Source organism: Helianthus annuus, chromosome 14, assembly GCF_002127325.2.
Source record: "Helianthus annuus cultivar XRQ/B chromosome 14, HanXRQr2.0-SUNRISE, whole genome shotgun sequence".
NCBI lineage: Eukaryota > Viridiplantae > Streptophyta > Magnoliopsida > Asterales > Asteraceae > Helianthus > Helianthus annuus.
This window is the reverse complement of record NC_035446.2, coordinates 145,493,446-145,511,093: the sequence shown is the minus strand read 5'-3', so window position 1 is coordinate 145,511,093 and position 17,648 is coordinate 145,493,446. Positions and strand designations below refer to the sequence as shown.

The 17,648-nt window shown below is 35.0% G+C and overlaps 1 long non-coding RNA gene across 4 annotated transcripts; it reads right to left on the bottom strand.

Moving 5' to 3' along the window:
• Positions 1–12,424: 12,424 nt before the first annotated feature.
• LOC110904192 lies at positions 12,425–16,926 on the bottom strand. Of its 4 annotated transcripts, none has more exons than XR_002572394.2 (3): positions 15,037–16,926; positions 14,081–14,171; positions 12,425–13,005 (listed from the first exon to the last, which is right to left on the bottom strand). It is a non-coding gene; the product is annotated as an uncharacterized LOC110904192 (long non-coding RNA). The 4 variants fall into 4 exon arrangements; XR_004879568.1 differs by having other exon boundaries at positions 12,425–12,997; XR_004879566.1 differs by having other exon boundaries at positions 12,425–14,171.
• Between the last annotated feature and the right edge of the window lie 722 nt (positions 16,927–17,648).

Here is a 17,648-nt window from a genome sequence, read left to right as displayed (position 1 = left end):
CCAGAAGGTTAGCTAATAATAGCATGACCACAATTATAACTAATATTATCTTAACATTAATTTGTTAATAAATTTAATGTATGTTTAAGAATAAAATCTAAATGGTGGATACCAAAATAAAGTCAAGTATAATGTATTCTATTTGTAGTCAGGTTACTATATCATGATATTACTATTAGTGAATTGACATATTGGATAAGTTATAATAGTTGACATAAAATGTCATTATTCTAGATTACATGATTTAGTGCCATAAATAATATATTTGACAAAGTAATGTCATAGGACATCATCATGTCCAGCGTCACTAGTTGAAAGAATGATCAACAGTGATATGACCAAAGACACTAGTTGAGAGAATGATCAACAGTGTTATAATTAGAATCACTAGTTGAAAGAATGATCAACAGTGATATAACCAGAGTCACTAGTTGAAAAATGATCAACAGTGATATGATCCCGTCACAGGAATCGCCTAATGACAGATAAATTGAATAATAGTAAAGTATAGTTATTTGATTAATTCACTATTGGATGAAAGTAAACCAATGAGTGATATTATTGCTGTTATATTGGAACTGCCATCATGTGACAAAATACTGATTGAGTGGGGTAAATACAAATAAATATATAAACCTTAATACTGTAAGGTATAACAATATATTTTATAAAAATGGAATGATCTCACTCAGCATTTTCCGCTGACAAAACCTTTTTTAAACATGTTTCAGGTAATTACCATAGATTGGAATAAAGACTGGATACGGCACTGAAAGGCATCAAGAAATGGCTTATTTTAATCAAATTAAGAAATATTGTTTTATGAAATAAAAATTATCTTTATTAAAGCTACCATTGTAAAATAGGGACTTATCCCATCTATTTAAATCAAATCCGGTGTTTTCTAAACTCTGATATTTCTCCTAACTCACGGTCCTGATGAAAATTCCGCTGCAATGTTTTTCAAAAATAATCACCGGTACCACTGGACTGCTCACGGCACCGATTCCGGCCAGATGGGGTCGGGGGTCGTGACATATATGATAGATTATATATGATTAGGGTTTAGTAAACTATCATAACAATGTATAAATAATTATAAAAAGGCCCAAAACCCCGTTCACGTAAACTTGCTGGATATAAAACCTTTCATGGCCCACGTAATTATGGAATTCATGTCCATAATGATTATTTTCTTTATTCTCTATTCGTCAAACCCCACAACTATAAGGGGAGTGAGGATGGTCACTAGTGATAGAATTCCATCACTCACAAGCACTCAATCAAGTTCCGCCATGTTATCAACCATTTTTCCATCACTCACAACCTTTTTTGGTGGCAATGGTCATCACTCACAACACCCAACAATAAACCCCCACACCCCCTCACATCCATTTATCACTCACACCCATGGTTATAAAAATCCCGACTAGTCTCCAATTAATCGCCGATTAATCACTAATCGGAGGTTCACTGATTAATGGCCGATTAATCGCTAGGCAGTCAATGGCGGTCCTATTCTGGGCAAATTTTGGCCAGACGTCGGCCAAATTTCGACCAAACCATATAAATTTCTTCCAATTACTTAAAAAAATGGATCAATGAGGGGTTAAAACATGTCTACTTTAAAAAACTACACATTTTTAATGTGTGTGTATATATACAACTACAAATTACATATAAAAAACTCAATCCGATTAATTCCTATTAATCCCGATTAATCGCTAGTCGGTACCCCACCGCCCGACTAGCGCCTAGCGATTCTTACAACGCTGCTCACACCCCATAACGCGTTGATTTCATCACGGGATGGATTTTATCACGCGTTGAATAGTTGGTGGCGGTGGTCAAATGTTTTATCCACGAGTGAACATTCCTTTATCACGGAACATAAAAGTCCCACCCCCACCGCCCTAATACATATATATTTTTTCTATCGTGTCCAGATGCTTCCAATTCGTCCCGACTGCTTATGATTGCGTCCAAGAATATTTATCTCCATTAGGGTTTTTGTATATATCTTAACTAGCTTACAACCCCGTATATTACACGGGTTGCGTGACGAAAAAGGTAAATTATAAACTTGTATATAATCCTTGCTAATGAAATGACTTATTTAGATAAATTAGTAAAAATAAAGAACAGTTATATTTTCGTTACTTGTACATGTGATTTGATACCTTATTAGTAATTATTGTTTATATCTAAATAATATATTTTATCTTAACAAATATATATGGTTAGAGTAAAATGAAAACTTCTACGAGTTGTGAGAACTTAGAGAACTCAACCTTGCAAAAAGGTTTTTTGAATTTTTTAGAAAGGGAGTGAATGAGCGGTTAGAGACTCAAAGTGTTCAACTTTTTTTTTAATTTTGGATTCAAGTGGTTAAAACCACTAAAACATAGGGACTCAAAAAGTAATTTACTATTAATTAAAGAGAAAATTGCTAGATTCGTCCCTGAGGTTTTACAACTTTTGCTAGATCAGTCCAATATCAACTTTTGTTGCTAAAACAGTCACTGGCTATGTTTTCTTTTGCTAATACAGTCCAAAAACCTAACGTCGTTCAAATATAGTATTTAACAGGGGGGCAAAGTTGTCATTTTCCTTTTAAATATTTTTCCATTTATTATATTATCTTTAAAACTCAATATAAACAGCACACATCTATCTTCAACATCTGCGATACCCCTTTTTAACCCCATAAACCCTAATTCCCAAATCCTTCAAGCTCGACATGGTGGTATGCAAATGCGGGGCTCCAACTATAATTAGAACATCGTTGACTCAATCGAACCCTGGGAGACGATTCTACTGCTGCGATAAACGGGTAAGCATGTGTAATTTTGACTCAATCGAACCCTGTAATTCGAACATCGTTAAATCTGAGGTGATTCTAATAATCACAGGCAAACAGACGTGGATGCGGCTTTGTTTGTTGGGCAGAGCGATCAATTTCACATAACACTGATGTGGTGATCCAAGGGCTGCTGAACACTGTTAATCAGCATGAAGAAAATTCAAGCGTGTTGCATAACAAGATTATGATGCTGGAAGATGATGCAAGAAAGTTGAAATTAAAGAAGAGAAGGCTTAAAATGATGTTGATTGTTACTTGGATTATCATTTTATTATATTATATGCAATTGGAGTAGTTAATGAATCTTGATTGTTACTTGGTTATCAAATATTGTTGTTAATGAGTGTTATTGCTGCACATGTTAATCAAACTGACCATACATTGATACCAAAAAAAGTGACAATGTCATCCAAATAAATGGACCATACAAAAAACAAGTACCGGTTGTGCATTCGACAAAAAAGTGAACCAAACAAAAACAAACAGCCTATTCTATTACCAAACACTTCTAAGCATCTTCAACACTTCCATCACCACCAAACACTTCTAAGCACCTTCAACACTTCCATCACCACCTGTTGCTCCACCATTTTTACATCTTCTTCTGCTATGTCCCTGTGCACCACACAATCCACAACTTAATGAGTTTGCCTTCCTTGGCAATTTTGGACCTGTTTCAACATTTTTCTTCAATTCCTCAAGCTCGACAGCAGACTTCTTTCTTTTCTTCTTAGGCCTCCCAGCTTGTTTGTGATACTTTGATGCAACTAATGTAGTTGGGCATCTAGAAACTGACCACATGTCCCTGCCATTTATGGGTTCTATTGTATTCATATACACAACCTTCCATGTGTCAACCCAATAGCATCTATCAACATACCTTTATGGTATTCCATCACCGCGTCCATTCATCCTCATGTTCCAAATGCAAGCAACTGCATGCCTACATGGCATGGCAGTTAAGTCCCATCTTCGGCAACTGCAAGTTCTTTCTTCCATATTTACAACCCTTTGTTCTATGATATGTGGCCCAGACACTTGATACCTGGATGGTCCACACCATATAACAGTGCAATCAACTGCATCTCTCTTGATTTCCTCAAACTTGGTGGTTGCATTGGGTGTTAGTGGGCCTTTACTTGATGCAATCATTCTATGGACAATAACAATCCTCTTCATCAGATACTCTCTAATCTGCTCCAAACAGGTGATAATTGGTTTGTCTCGTCCATTCAAAAGTTGTTTATTAAAAACTTCACAATGATTATTCAGGATCATATCACATTTAGCTCTTCCTGCAGTTCCTTATGAAGCCATTAAAAGCTTAATATATATAATTTTACTTAAACAACTGTATTAAATTAATTACCCGAGAAAAATGCCCTGCACCAGTGTTTTGGTTCATTTTTCAGCATCCAATCATGCAAATCCTTACTCTCAGTTAACACTTTCTGCATGGCCTTCTCATATGCTTGTGTTGTAGATGCACTAGCTACTCCAAACAACAAGTTTTTGTATAAGTCACCCCTCCAGGTTGCTTTCATGTTGTCATGGATGTGTCTCAAGCAGTGCCTGTGCTCTGCAGCTGGGAAAACTTGGGCTATATGCAGTGACCAGTGACAAATGGGTTCTGGATATTTTTTTCTGGTTTTTGGAAGAGAATTAATGTTTACACCTACCTTCTTCATCCTTTTATGCCTTTTCCCAAATTACCCTCACTAACACTGGGCCCACCATGTGTAAGATTCCCACCCCCTTTACCTTTATCTAGACAAGCATCAATGTTAAGATTCCCACCCATACAAACCACACGACATCTTGACAAGTCATTTTTTTGTATGTGTAGTTGCCTCCTTGTATGCACAACATGTGCTTTGATCAAATCAATAAGCTCTTCTTTGTCATAGAAAGCCTGCCCTACATAAAATGGAGAATCTAATGAATACTGACATTTATTTTTCTTCTTCCTAACATCCCTAATCACTCGTTGCAGTGGGGTGTCATCATCAGGTTCTAGTTGTCCTTGAAAATCCTCATCGACTTCATTTTCTACATCTTCAGTTGGCACTTGCTCGTCTTCAACAGACTCATGCTCAACTGCAGCTCTAAATAATTCCATGTCATCTACAATAACTTCTTCAACTATGTTATTTTCATCAACAATGTAATCTGGATCACTACCCTCATCAGATTCATCACTACCCTCAACAGAATTATCACTACCCTCATCAGATTCATCACTATACTCATCACTGTCATCACTCAAGTCCGCCAATGTTGGCTCTTGTGTTACCTGACCTTAATCTTGGCTAACAATCCTAGGGTAAGTCTCTAGGTGTTCAACATACACTTCAATTACTTTAGTTAATTCAACATACTTAATCAAATTAAGAACATCTGAATCATTACCCAATGGCCTCAACCCTAAGTCCAAACTTTCTTCTTCAGGTACTTTGAAATGGTAAGTTACAATATCTTCATCTGAATACCCCAAAGAAACAAGCATATCATTCATACTCATAACCGAAAACAAATCAGAGTTCACCTTGTCAATGTAAGATACAAAACCACCCTCATACTTAATGTCTGGAAAATCAGTAAAACTTCCACCATGATGAAACTTTAGACTGAAACAATCTGGGTGATTAACTGAAATCAACAAATCACAAAGAAGATTAGAACATTATACAAATCAGTGGCTTAGGGTTTAATCAAACAATGGGAATCAACATACCATACTCTACAGTTGGATTAAAAGGACACTCGTGGTCTCGAACACACCAGTAGCTCCAATTATCATTCATCTTCGTGTGGGAGACGATTGATTAGGGTTCTGGGACAGGGGATGATTCGGTGGCTTCTGTTTGTGTTTGTGTTTGTGTTTGTGTGGGAGACGGTTCATTAGAAAGATAAAATTAAAGAAAGAGAATGTCACTTTTACCCTTACATTAACAGAAGCATTAAACGACGTTGGGTTTTTGGACTGTATTAGCAAAAGAAAACATAACCAGTGACTGTTTTAGCAACAAAAGTTGATTTTGGACTGATCTAGCAAAAGTTATAAAACCTCAGGGACGAATCTAGCAATTTTCTCTTAATTAAATTTGAAATTATACGTTTGATCTCTAACTATATTAAATAATATTATACTTATTATATTATTTGATACATTTATATTTGTTATAGATAATTATTAAATAAATTTGAATTTAGACGTTCATCTCTAACTATATTAATTAATATTATATTATATTTTGTGTATAAAATTAATATGTAATATTATTATTAAAAGGGAGGAGACACCAAAGAATGACACGTGTATAAAAAGATTTTCGTTTATTAGCATAGGAAGATAGGAAGATATTAATCTTAATCTATCTAGTATAATAAAAGAAACCATCTTTTGGACATGTGTCATTCTCTCCTTCAACCCTATAAATTTTTATTTATATTTGTTTAATAATTTTTTTTAAAAATAATATTAATAAATAACCAATATATAAATATATAGATATCACTTATTTTTATCTTTATCTTTATCTAAAATTAATAAATAACTTCAATTTTGCAATTTAGACCCTTTGTTTTTGTTATTTTAACCCAAAATTTTTCATCTTTTACAATTTAATCCCAACTCTTTTTTATTTTCAATTTTAGTCCACCATACTTTTCATCTTTTCCAAGTTTTTCGTTTTGTTCTAAATTTTGTGAGTTAACGCATCGCAACATGCGTGTGAGGTTCAACATTTTTTCGTATATTTTTTTCCCATTTGATTGGCCCGTTGCGTCACATCTATTTTTCCGCGTTTGATAAGTTCGTCCAACACGCGGGTCCTGGATGGACTTAGTTATTTTTTTCTATGTTTTACGTTTCAACTCGTGTAATACTTAGAGTTTTTAAAGATTTAACTTTTTTATTATTTGGTATATAAATTACAATACAGGAGATTCTTAAAAATATAATATTTTTTTAATTATTTAATATATAAAATTATATTTATTCAAGCTGTGTAATAAATGAGGTTTTTAAAGATATATTGTTTTATTATTTAGTATGTGAAATTACATTTTCAACCCGTGTAATTATTTATTTTGTTTTTACAAGATTTTCCGGTGTTGGTGGTCGCTGACAATGTTTTTTCTATGAGTAAATTACAAGTTTTGTCCTTTATGTTTACACCAAATTGCAGGCGCTGTCCTTTAGCGCAAAAGTTAACAAGTTTTGTCCTTAATGTTTCAAAATCCTGCACGTTATGTCCTTTAGGCCAAACCCAGTTAGGTTTTTTTGTTAAATCTGGTCATGTGTCTTGCACATGAGGGTATTCTTGTCATTTCATCTCTTTAGGGGCTATTCTGTAAAATAACTTATGTTTGAGGGACTAGGTTATAAAAAATAAAAAGATTTATAAATATAAAAAATATGCCCCCCTCTCTCTCTCTAACACATGCTTTCTCTTCTCTCTCTTGTTGCAGGTTGTTTGGGACACATCCGGTATAGCACCGGTGAAAGCATTAGCTTGTAACCAAACTTGCGACAACTCTATCATGGAAGCCAACACACTAAATGAAATCCCCTCTCTCTCTGCTATAATCACCATTTAAACCCACCTCTCTGTTATAATCACCATCATCATCCACCCACCATAACCACTTCACCCCCACCAACAACAAGAACTCAGCAAATGAAATCCTCTATTTACTTTCAATGCACTAAAATTCAAGAACTGTTTGCATCTTTTACATTTTAACTTCAAAAAAAAAATAAAAAAAACAAAAACAAAAACAAAACCCTCAGACCTTCACATCAGAATTAACTTTACCTCAGCAAATTCAATCAAATCTTCAAAATTATCAAACAAGCTTCCACAGTTGATCTTACCTGTGATGTTGCTGTTGTCGGATCTATTTGGGGTTAGGGTGCCGATAGGGGAGGCGGCGGTGGAGGAGGTGGTGGTTGGATGGTGAAGACGGCGGTGGGTGGTGGCAGTATACAGTGAAGAAGGAATGTCAGAGAAGATGTTGGTGTTGTCGGATCTATTTGGGGTTAGGGTTCCGATGGGGGAGGCGGTGGTGGAGTTGGTGTTTGTAGTGGAGGAGGTGGTGGTTGGATGATGAAGACGGCGGTGGTGGTGGTGAAGACAGTCGTGGTTGCAGGGGATGAGGTGAAGACGATGGTGGTAGCAGCATATGGTGGTGGTGGCGGCATATGATGGTGGTAGATGAAGATAGAGAGAGGTGGTTGTCTTAGGTAGGTGCAGTGGTGGCTGGTGGTCAGCGACGGCAGGTGGGTTGTAGTGATGTCTTAGAGAGAGAGAGTAGAGAGAAGGTAAGTATGACTGGTTTTGTTTTAGAGAGAGAAAGAGAAAGGTCGTGTTTAAAGAGAGATTTTTAAGAATATTTTGTTTTATTTTATAGATAATATAAAATAAATAGGTAAAAAGACTAAATTACCCTTGTGTAATCTAATTTAACAGAAAAATCTAACTGGGTTAGGCTAAAGGACATAACATGCAGGATTTTGAAACATTAAGGACAAAACTTGTTAACTTTTGCGCTAAAGGACAGCGCCTGCAATTTGGTGTAAACATAAAGGACAAAACTTGTAATTTACTCTTTTTTTATTATTTGCTATGTAAAATTAGATTTAAGGATATAATTTTTTACTATTTGGTAGATTTTTCAACCCAACTACACACGGGTTTTTTAAAGATACGACATATTTAGTATTTAATATATTATTTAATCTATGTAACACACATGATTTTTAAAGATATAACTTTTTTTAGATCTATTCAACACGTGTAATATACAGGGTTTTTAAGGATGTAATTTTTTATTATTTTGTAGATTTATTCAACCCGATTATACACGGGTTTTTTTAAAGATACGACGTTTTTAATATTTAGTACACAAAATTACATTTATTTAATATGTGTAATACACATGGTTTTTAAAAATATAACTTTTTTATTATTTGATATATAAAATTACATTTGCTTAACCCGTAGAATATACGGGGTTCATAAAGATAGAATTTTTTATTATTTAATATATAAAGTTACATTTAATCAACCCGTGTAATACACGGGATTCTAACCTAGTATAACATAAATCAATCTTTTCAAAAGCCCCAAAATCACTTTTTACGATTCTGTTGGGCCCACTATCATGGCTTTGTGAATTATTTTTTTTAAAATATATTACCCCAATTCACGAAGTAGCTGGACCTGATGGCCTTTCATGGCCCACGAAGACCCAAGCCCACTATACCGCGGCCCGCGTCACTAAGAGGTCAAGTCAACCCGGTCAAAGCTGTTCTTCACGGCACGCAGAACTGTTTGGCATCATTGTCGCGACCCGCAACACCTTCAAATGATCGATTTTTTTTGTTCTTTTTAATCTTTCATTCATTCGTTCCAAACCGGCACTTGGTTTTCTCACTTTTAGCTCGTTTTGTACCTCTTTTCCGTTACTTTAATTCACCAAGTCCTGCGAAACGTAAACGAATCAAATATACGAATAACCTAACTAAAACTAACTAATCCTAAATAAAAACCGAATAAACTGTACATGATAAATGATGTATTTTGCAATACATCAGTTGTTCTATAATAAAACTTGATCAACCCCTTTTGAATAACAATAATAAATAAATCCCGAAATACCCGCTTGTCCCACTTTCTCGTTCTCAACTGTGGCAATTCAGTCACGTGCTAGTTCCCAGTAACCCATCACCGATATTCCAGCTTAGATTTGGTCCACCACATTGCTATCCTGCATATAAACACAAGAAAATATCGAGAACAATTGTTAGAAACTATAAGAAATATTAAGGATCCTTGATCCTTCGAAACCCTGCAATATCCATTAAGGATAAGTTATCCAGATGGCATCTCAGAATATGAGATCCATCATAATAAAAATCTAGTCCCTAACATATAGTAGGAAGCAAATCGTACGAATGAGTCATAGATAAACAAACTAAATTTTCAAAAGTAACATCATATTTAACATGTATATAAAATAATGCAGGGCATCCGAACCTAAAAAGTGTCTAGACTATGGGTATGTTTGGCATGGAGCTTTTAGGAGCTTCCAGCTTTAAGCTTTTAAGAAAAAGTTCACACTCAATAAAAAGTGTTGTTTGGTTGAAGGAGCTTGAAACTTTTGGTTGAACGCTCCTACTAGTAGCATTTAGAAGGAGCTACAAGCTTTTAAGGAAAAAAAGTGATTATTTTAACCTCTAAAGATAATGAACTTTTTAATGCACAAACTTTTAAATTTTCCATTTTGATCATTTTATACATTTTATTAAAAGCTCCAGCTACTCTGCCAAACACCAAATATATCTAAAAAGCTACAGCTACCAGCCGCCAGGTACTTTTGCCAAACATACCCTATATTTAGTGGTAAAGGTTGTACCATGTATCAAAACATTAACATAAAGGTTGAACTTTATCGATTTCATAGTAAAAGATATGAAGTACAGTTTACTGTATAATATAAAGGTTGATTTGTGCAATTTTGTCTTGTCTTTAAGGTGTAGACTATATACAATTTAAAGAAATAACTATTAATCAAACTTATTGTGATTTCTGTTTTGTTCAATTTAAAGTTTTTTTTACATCACACAACTTCTAAAAATATCTAATTTCACAAAAAAAAAAAAAACTCCTTTTGTGGTGGCATAGCCACCGGCCATGCTCTTTAAGGTATAAACTAGCGAATTACGATCTTGTTCTACGTTCCCGTACCGGAACGTAATGCGAAACATGTGAGAATGGTCGGAAACTTAGATAATTGGACAATCAAATACAATAAGAAAAACTATATTCATACGTTGTACATACTAACATAAACACGTGACTATAAACATAATGTGAAACATGTGACTATGTACTTTTCTGTCAAATAAATATACATGACAATGACCAACATTTAAAACGATTAAACTACGATGGCCTAACTCGTTCAAGTTAGAATGTTCCATGAACATTAGTGATATATGTCGTCTGTGTTGACTTGAATATCAATTTGTTTATAGATTTACTTGACATGTTTGTTGTTTAAAAAGAATTCTAAAAATAAAGACGACTAGAAGATATGTAATATATAGAAACCAATATTTTCTAAATGTGAAGTCATAACAGATTAGTTTTTTTTTTTTTAAATTCGTTTAACTACTCTCCATCCTCCATCATCATACTCACTAAATATCTAAATCTTACCAACAACAAAGCTAAGGTAGGATTTAAGGAGTGTAATATGTAGACAGCTTTGTCTCTACCCCGTAGGAATAGAGAGTCTGCTTCGAGTAAGATTCACGGCTCAATAGTAGTTTTGCATAAAGCCTTGGACATAAGACACTTAACACTCTACAATCGGGACAAAGGCCGATTAGTGCATGTACCCTTTTGTCTTTCGGCTATCAATGCTATCACATGCTGCATGATTAACCGTCTGCTACTTTTAACGTTATTTTCACGAAATTAGTAAGATAACGTTAAAAATAGTGCAATTTCACTTTTGCCCTCGATAGCCCACACATATATACATTATATGTGTACACCGCAGGCGGTTCGTTTAACTACTCTTAACAGATTCAATTTTTATGGTTAAATTATAAGAAAATAATGGCATTCAATATATAAATAAAGGTTTAAAATCGAGGAAGGTGTCTTTTAGAGAAAACTAATGCAAAATACCAGAAATGAACGATTAGTTCTTAAGATGGAACTAGTAAGAAGGTTTGCGCGCATTGCAGCGCGAGTACATCGTAAAGATCGAATGGATTGGTTCACGCATTATGTAATACGTCAATCAAATGAAAACGTATGTTTTGACGTATCCGATATAACTCAATGTGACCTATATAAGCATTGCAGTAAGAACATAAAGTAAAGTAAATCGAATTTATATCATATAAAAGAAACTACATAAAATAAACGAAATCGAAACCTAAGCACTACACCACCCTTACATTTGCATCAGGACTTAGCTGCGTCAAAATGTAGAGTAACATGAACGTTAAAACGTAGAACAACTGAAAACGTACATAAAAATAAGCATGAAAACGTATTATATTTGACCCGGCTCGTTACTGGAAAAAAATTATGTCGAAATGTGAATTTATACCGACACGTAAATAAAAATAAGCACGTGTGAAAATAAGGTTTTTTATTTACTTCAAACATAAACCAACTGAAAACGTACCTAAAAATTAGCATGAAAACATATTATATATCATTTCCGGAAACCGTTTATGTCGAACGCCGAAACGTGAATTTATATTGTTTACGTCGAAATGCGAATTTATACCGACACGCCCATAAAAATAAGCATGTGAGTAAATAGTTTTTTTAGGTTAGAGAATGAATATAAGGTGCTCCTGTGTTGTCGCGGGACACCGTTTATACTACGTGTTTAAGGGCACGTCAGCGTTCGTTGAGCGCGTTGGCACGGTGACATTAACGTGTTTAAGCACACGAAAGATACATATAAAGATATGGTACTGTTTGTTACACCCTAACACGTTTAACCTTAAAAATGGCGCAGCGGAAAAAGAGCTTTAAAATTTCTTTCCTTATTAATGACATTACTTTCACGAAGGTTCCAAATTCTAAAAATGTTAAACGTTCTATAAAAGAATTCACAACATTCATACTAAAATTTAGATTTCTAGACATTATATACTTCAACTATGTGACCGATCTATCCGTACAATCCTTGCTCTTGACTCGATCTACGTCCGCTTCACTTCCTTAGCAGCAGAAGAAATCCGTGTAGTACCTGTGGACGCCACATACAACTTAACCATTAGTCATTGACAACGTCATACTACAATAATCTGATACAAATTAAAAATCATATAACATTCGACAACATAAACTTTGATTCATTCGACTATCCTCTCGGATTCCTTTGTTCCGAGTTCGGCTTCAAGGTTCGGCTTCAATTCTACAAGAGTCTGACGTTCTCATTCCTGCATTACATTTCAATCTCAAGCACATCATTAGTAATGTCCATACTCAAACGTATTGAAACCATGTATACATGCATACCTGTCCCATTCTTTTCATAGACGATAAATCCTACTTCGTGCATTCATATATCCATACGTCTGATCATACGCACCTACATATCTACATACAATCATATTTATACCTACATACATACGTACATATCTGATGCATATGCTTTTGGTACGCCTAAGTGGTTAATATTTACATGTTTTAGCATCGTATTTGTATCGAGACATGTTACTTTGATGCATTTTTACATGTAGGGTAGTGGTGGAAGGTTACGTGATAATTCCGGATCATAAACCTATCACATGGAGCTTTACACACATCAAAGGAACTCAAGGAAAGTGATCTAGGCTTGTTTGGAACACCCCGACGTTCACTTTAACATGGTACCAGCGTTTGACAGTGAAGCATGGGCGTTTGGGTTTCTGCCCGGCGTTCCATACTCCCAAACCCGGCGTTCCATACTCCGGGTGCAGATACAAAACACCCACTAAAACTCGCATAACTTTTAAACCGTTTACCTGTTTAACCTCCCGTTTCTTCCTACATGCTTGTAAATTCACATTCTATCATATTAACTTGAAATCCTACCTCCGGATTAAGGAAATTCTTAACTTACGTGCATTCGGCATATTATCATTTTCTAACTAATTGACCCGTTCGTGCATTTATCAACATAATCTGTTTATTTGACCTCAATCTCATATGAACTTTAATAATTTCATTGGCACCTATCATAAAAGATTAAATTCTCGGACGTCTTGCATCCTCTTAACCCATTTTCGCTCAAAGGCTTATTTTTGACCCGTTATGGGTATTTGCGCATTAAGTGGACTATGACATACCAAACCCTATACTTCGCTTTCATACTTGTCCAAGACATTACTCTAATCGAATAGCTCGTTTCCAAACGACTTCTAAGGTCGTTTGCCCAATATACCTATCAAGGGCATTTTAGTCAACTATGCTCTATCCTTAATAACAAAGGAATTCCTTACATAAGTAACCAATTCCACTACTTAGCTACTATTTCTTAATCACACCTACCTTGCTCGGATCAAAACTAAAATCCGTTTAATACTCCATTGACATCATACAATTCATTCCTATTCGACCTCAATTATCACATATAATTAAATTGCATATAACATTACATAAACAACTAAGAAGTGATTACGGAATCACTTACCTTAAGCGTTAGTGTTCATGCTTGCTTCCTCACCTCCGCTTGACCCGTTAGCTTTCCATACTTGGGTCCATCTCAATTTGGGATTCCTATCCTTTCAAGTCATTATGCCCATATCATAGTTAGTCCGCATGTTCATTCATATCACATCCATTTCCAACTTTTAACTACATAGACTCTTCATAGTCGAACTTTATCATAGATAGACATGAACTAACAACCACATTGTTCAACATTCACTTAATCAAAGTTATTATCTTACATACGTTCTCGACATAACTCCAACATTATTGTTTACCAATAAGCTATTCATTTCACACTCATACGCATTCACTTTTAATTACCATAAATCTAGCGCATCAAATACATGGCGAGCATCACACCATTGAAGCATAAGGTACAAGTTCCTAATGCATAATTTTACCACACCATACATTCAATCCGAATTCTCATATGAACTCCACCGTAAGCACACTTAACATATTATTTTGCTAACGACTACAAACACTTTCTATACATACTTACCCACAACTTTCATATAATTTCACAATTTGTTCTCTTAGGCATTTCATCGAACACTTGGCGGGTTTCGCATTTGTAACACATTATGTACAAGCTTTTAAAGCGTGATTCCTACTAATTCTTCACATAGCTTATTAACAATCAATCAAGTTCATAACAATATTTCATCCTAACTATGAACATATGGTTGTGACATCAATTATCCATAACAAGATCATCAACAACAACCAAATTAACATGTAGAAACCTCAAAATTTCTAGCCATTCCTTGACATGCAAGTGGGTTTTGCCTAATCCATGTTCATATTCAAAATTTAACATATCTTGATGTCTACACAGCCATAGCAACCATCATTCATACTAGATTTAGCATTACATTCACGAATTACACTAAACCCACTAAATCAAACATCACCAATATGCAAAATTCGACTTACTTGGTGTCAAGAACGCTTGAGTGATCATAAATCTTGGTTCATGCATCCAATTAACCCTCAAATCCTTTTCCAATTTGATGATTTCATGTGGGTTAGGGTTTACACCCCTTCCCCTTTTCTCCTGCTCGATCACACGCACACGTTGTGTGGATGTGTGTGTGATTTTTGTTTTAATAAATTAAACTTCCAAGTTTGGCACTCTAAGTCCCTCAAGTTTAACTTACTATCATAAATGCCACAAGTTTCATCATTTAGCTTATCTAATAGGCATTTAACTAGGTTTATTAACTTAGTTATTGTATCTCATTTTATTAAACATGGCAACATGCTAACGAATTTAATAATTCAAATTTTGGGGTGTTACAAGTCTACCCCCCTTAAAGAAGGTTTCGTCCCCGAAACCTTTCTCGTTCTTACTCCTACCTTTCTATTGTACTCATTCAATGGGCACATTACAACATAAGTCATTCGGGGTCTTTGCAAAAGTCTTAATCATGAATAATTATGATCGTACGCATTGTCCTTATCTTCTTAAATTAGTAATTTACTTTCATAATCACACGAGGTCAGGGTCTGATCCAGAGCTCTTATTAGTGTCTTTCACTTTATATTGCTAGTTTCTAGTACATACTATCACTAGCATTTCATTTATTGAACTTATTCCAAATGTATACAATTATTACTCGTAAAGACCTAAGGTCACAACTTGTTTCTAGCTTCCTATTTAACCATATTACATTCATACATTTACTAATCAAAATAAATCGATTTATTTCATACTACTCATACATCATATGTTATCTTTTATTTTGTTCACTATGAGCTATCCTAAACATTCCATTATTATCATTACCTCTGATTAGCTTTAAGCTCATAGGAAGGGTCGATATATTATCATACGCCTACTGCAATCATTCAAAGACTTATTATTACAACCGAAATCACCCTTTTTACACCTACTTATCCGTACTTAACATGAAGACTAAGCATTATTTCCATGGTTACTATTGTTATTTATGTCATGCATATCTTTTCTACAATGCCTTGTTCAAATGAACATGGCCAACAAGCCGAGCATCAAGGTTAGCATTTCTTATCGATACTTGTCGTTTCTTATATTCTATCAGAATTTCCACAGTTACGATCACTCAATTCAGTACCACCAGTTCGCATAGAAGTATTATTCAATATGTAACTTTCTATTTAACATCCACAAGTTAAACCATTTACTAACCTCGCTAATTTGGCACGAGCCAACGTGTAACAACCCGAGTTGACTTGCTCCTTCACGAACCCGTATCTTAACAGGGTTGATCTTGTCCATCTGGTAACATGAGCTTCCATTCATGAGCATTCTTTCACCGTCCTAGGTAGCTTTATTGCATCATGATTACTGCCAATCTCATTATAAAATTTGTGATTTACACATTTCATTCGATCTCATTCAGACATGTTGTTTATCACATCACCTCATTTATATATCAATACTTTCTCAATTCTTCTTAAGACATTAGTGTGTTAGACCTATTCATAACGAGTCAATACATGGCCATTTCTTAATATATCATTCTTATTATTTATATATACATACGTATCGAGGTACATGTTTGTACTCCTTTTCAGTTCAGACATGCTTACGATCTCATCGCTTCACTGTTCCAGTGTTTTCTTGCAAACACTTGCCCTTCCCATTTTGAAAGTTAGTCATAATACTTATTTCGCTTACAATACTAACATTTTAGTTCCATTTGCTCATATACTTTCATTTCCTTTACACATTCGATTACCCAATTAAAGGGGTAATGGCATATACTCTCATAATGAGATTCAAGCATACCGCTTACGACCCGGTCACATCGGGTTAATTGCTTTCAACATAAATCTTTCGTTCTATCCGTATAACGGATTGAACTTCATACATTGCATTCACGACCACCCGTTCTAAACGGATGGTACCTTATCCTTACTCGACTTGTTCAACTTGAACCGGTCGACTTGCATAGCTTATTATAGCATTCGCTATATTAACCAAATCCGCAAGGGATTTGCATCATTCGTATCTTTCATTCCTTGAATCCGTCTCGCGGATTCAAGCATTGCATTCGCATATTTCATTCCTTGAATCCGTCTCGCGGATTCAAGCATTGTATTCGCATATTTCATTCCTTGAATCCGTCTCACGGATTCAAGCATTGCATTCGCATATTTCATTCCTTGAATCCGTCTCGCGGATTCAAGCATTGCATTCGTATATTTCATTCCTTGAATCCGTCTCACGGATTCAAGCATTGCATTCACATCTTTCATTCCTACAAAGTACTCTCAATCCCCCGAGAGTCCTACTACCCATTTCACCCACACGCCTAGCTGCTACCAAACTCTATCGGACATACCTGTAATAATTATCACGGTCTCACGAACGTCATACGTTTCTTGTGTACTGGCCAGGTACACATTCCACGTACTAGTTTCGTGTCTTCGCGTAATCGCCACCTTATGTCCGAAGAATTTAGTTTTGGCTCGTGTAACATTTTCAAAACTTATTTACCATGTCGTTATCATAACTTGTTCAAAATTTTTCTTTCACTTGCTTAACCATACCATTTCATACG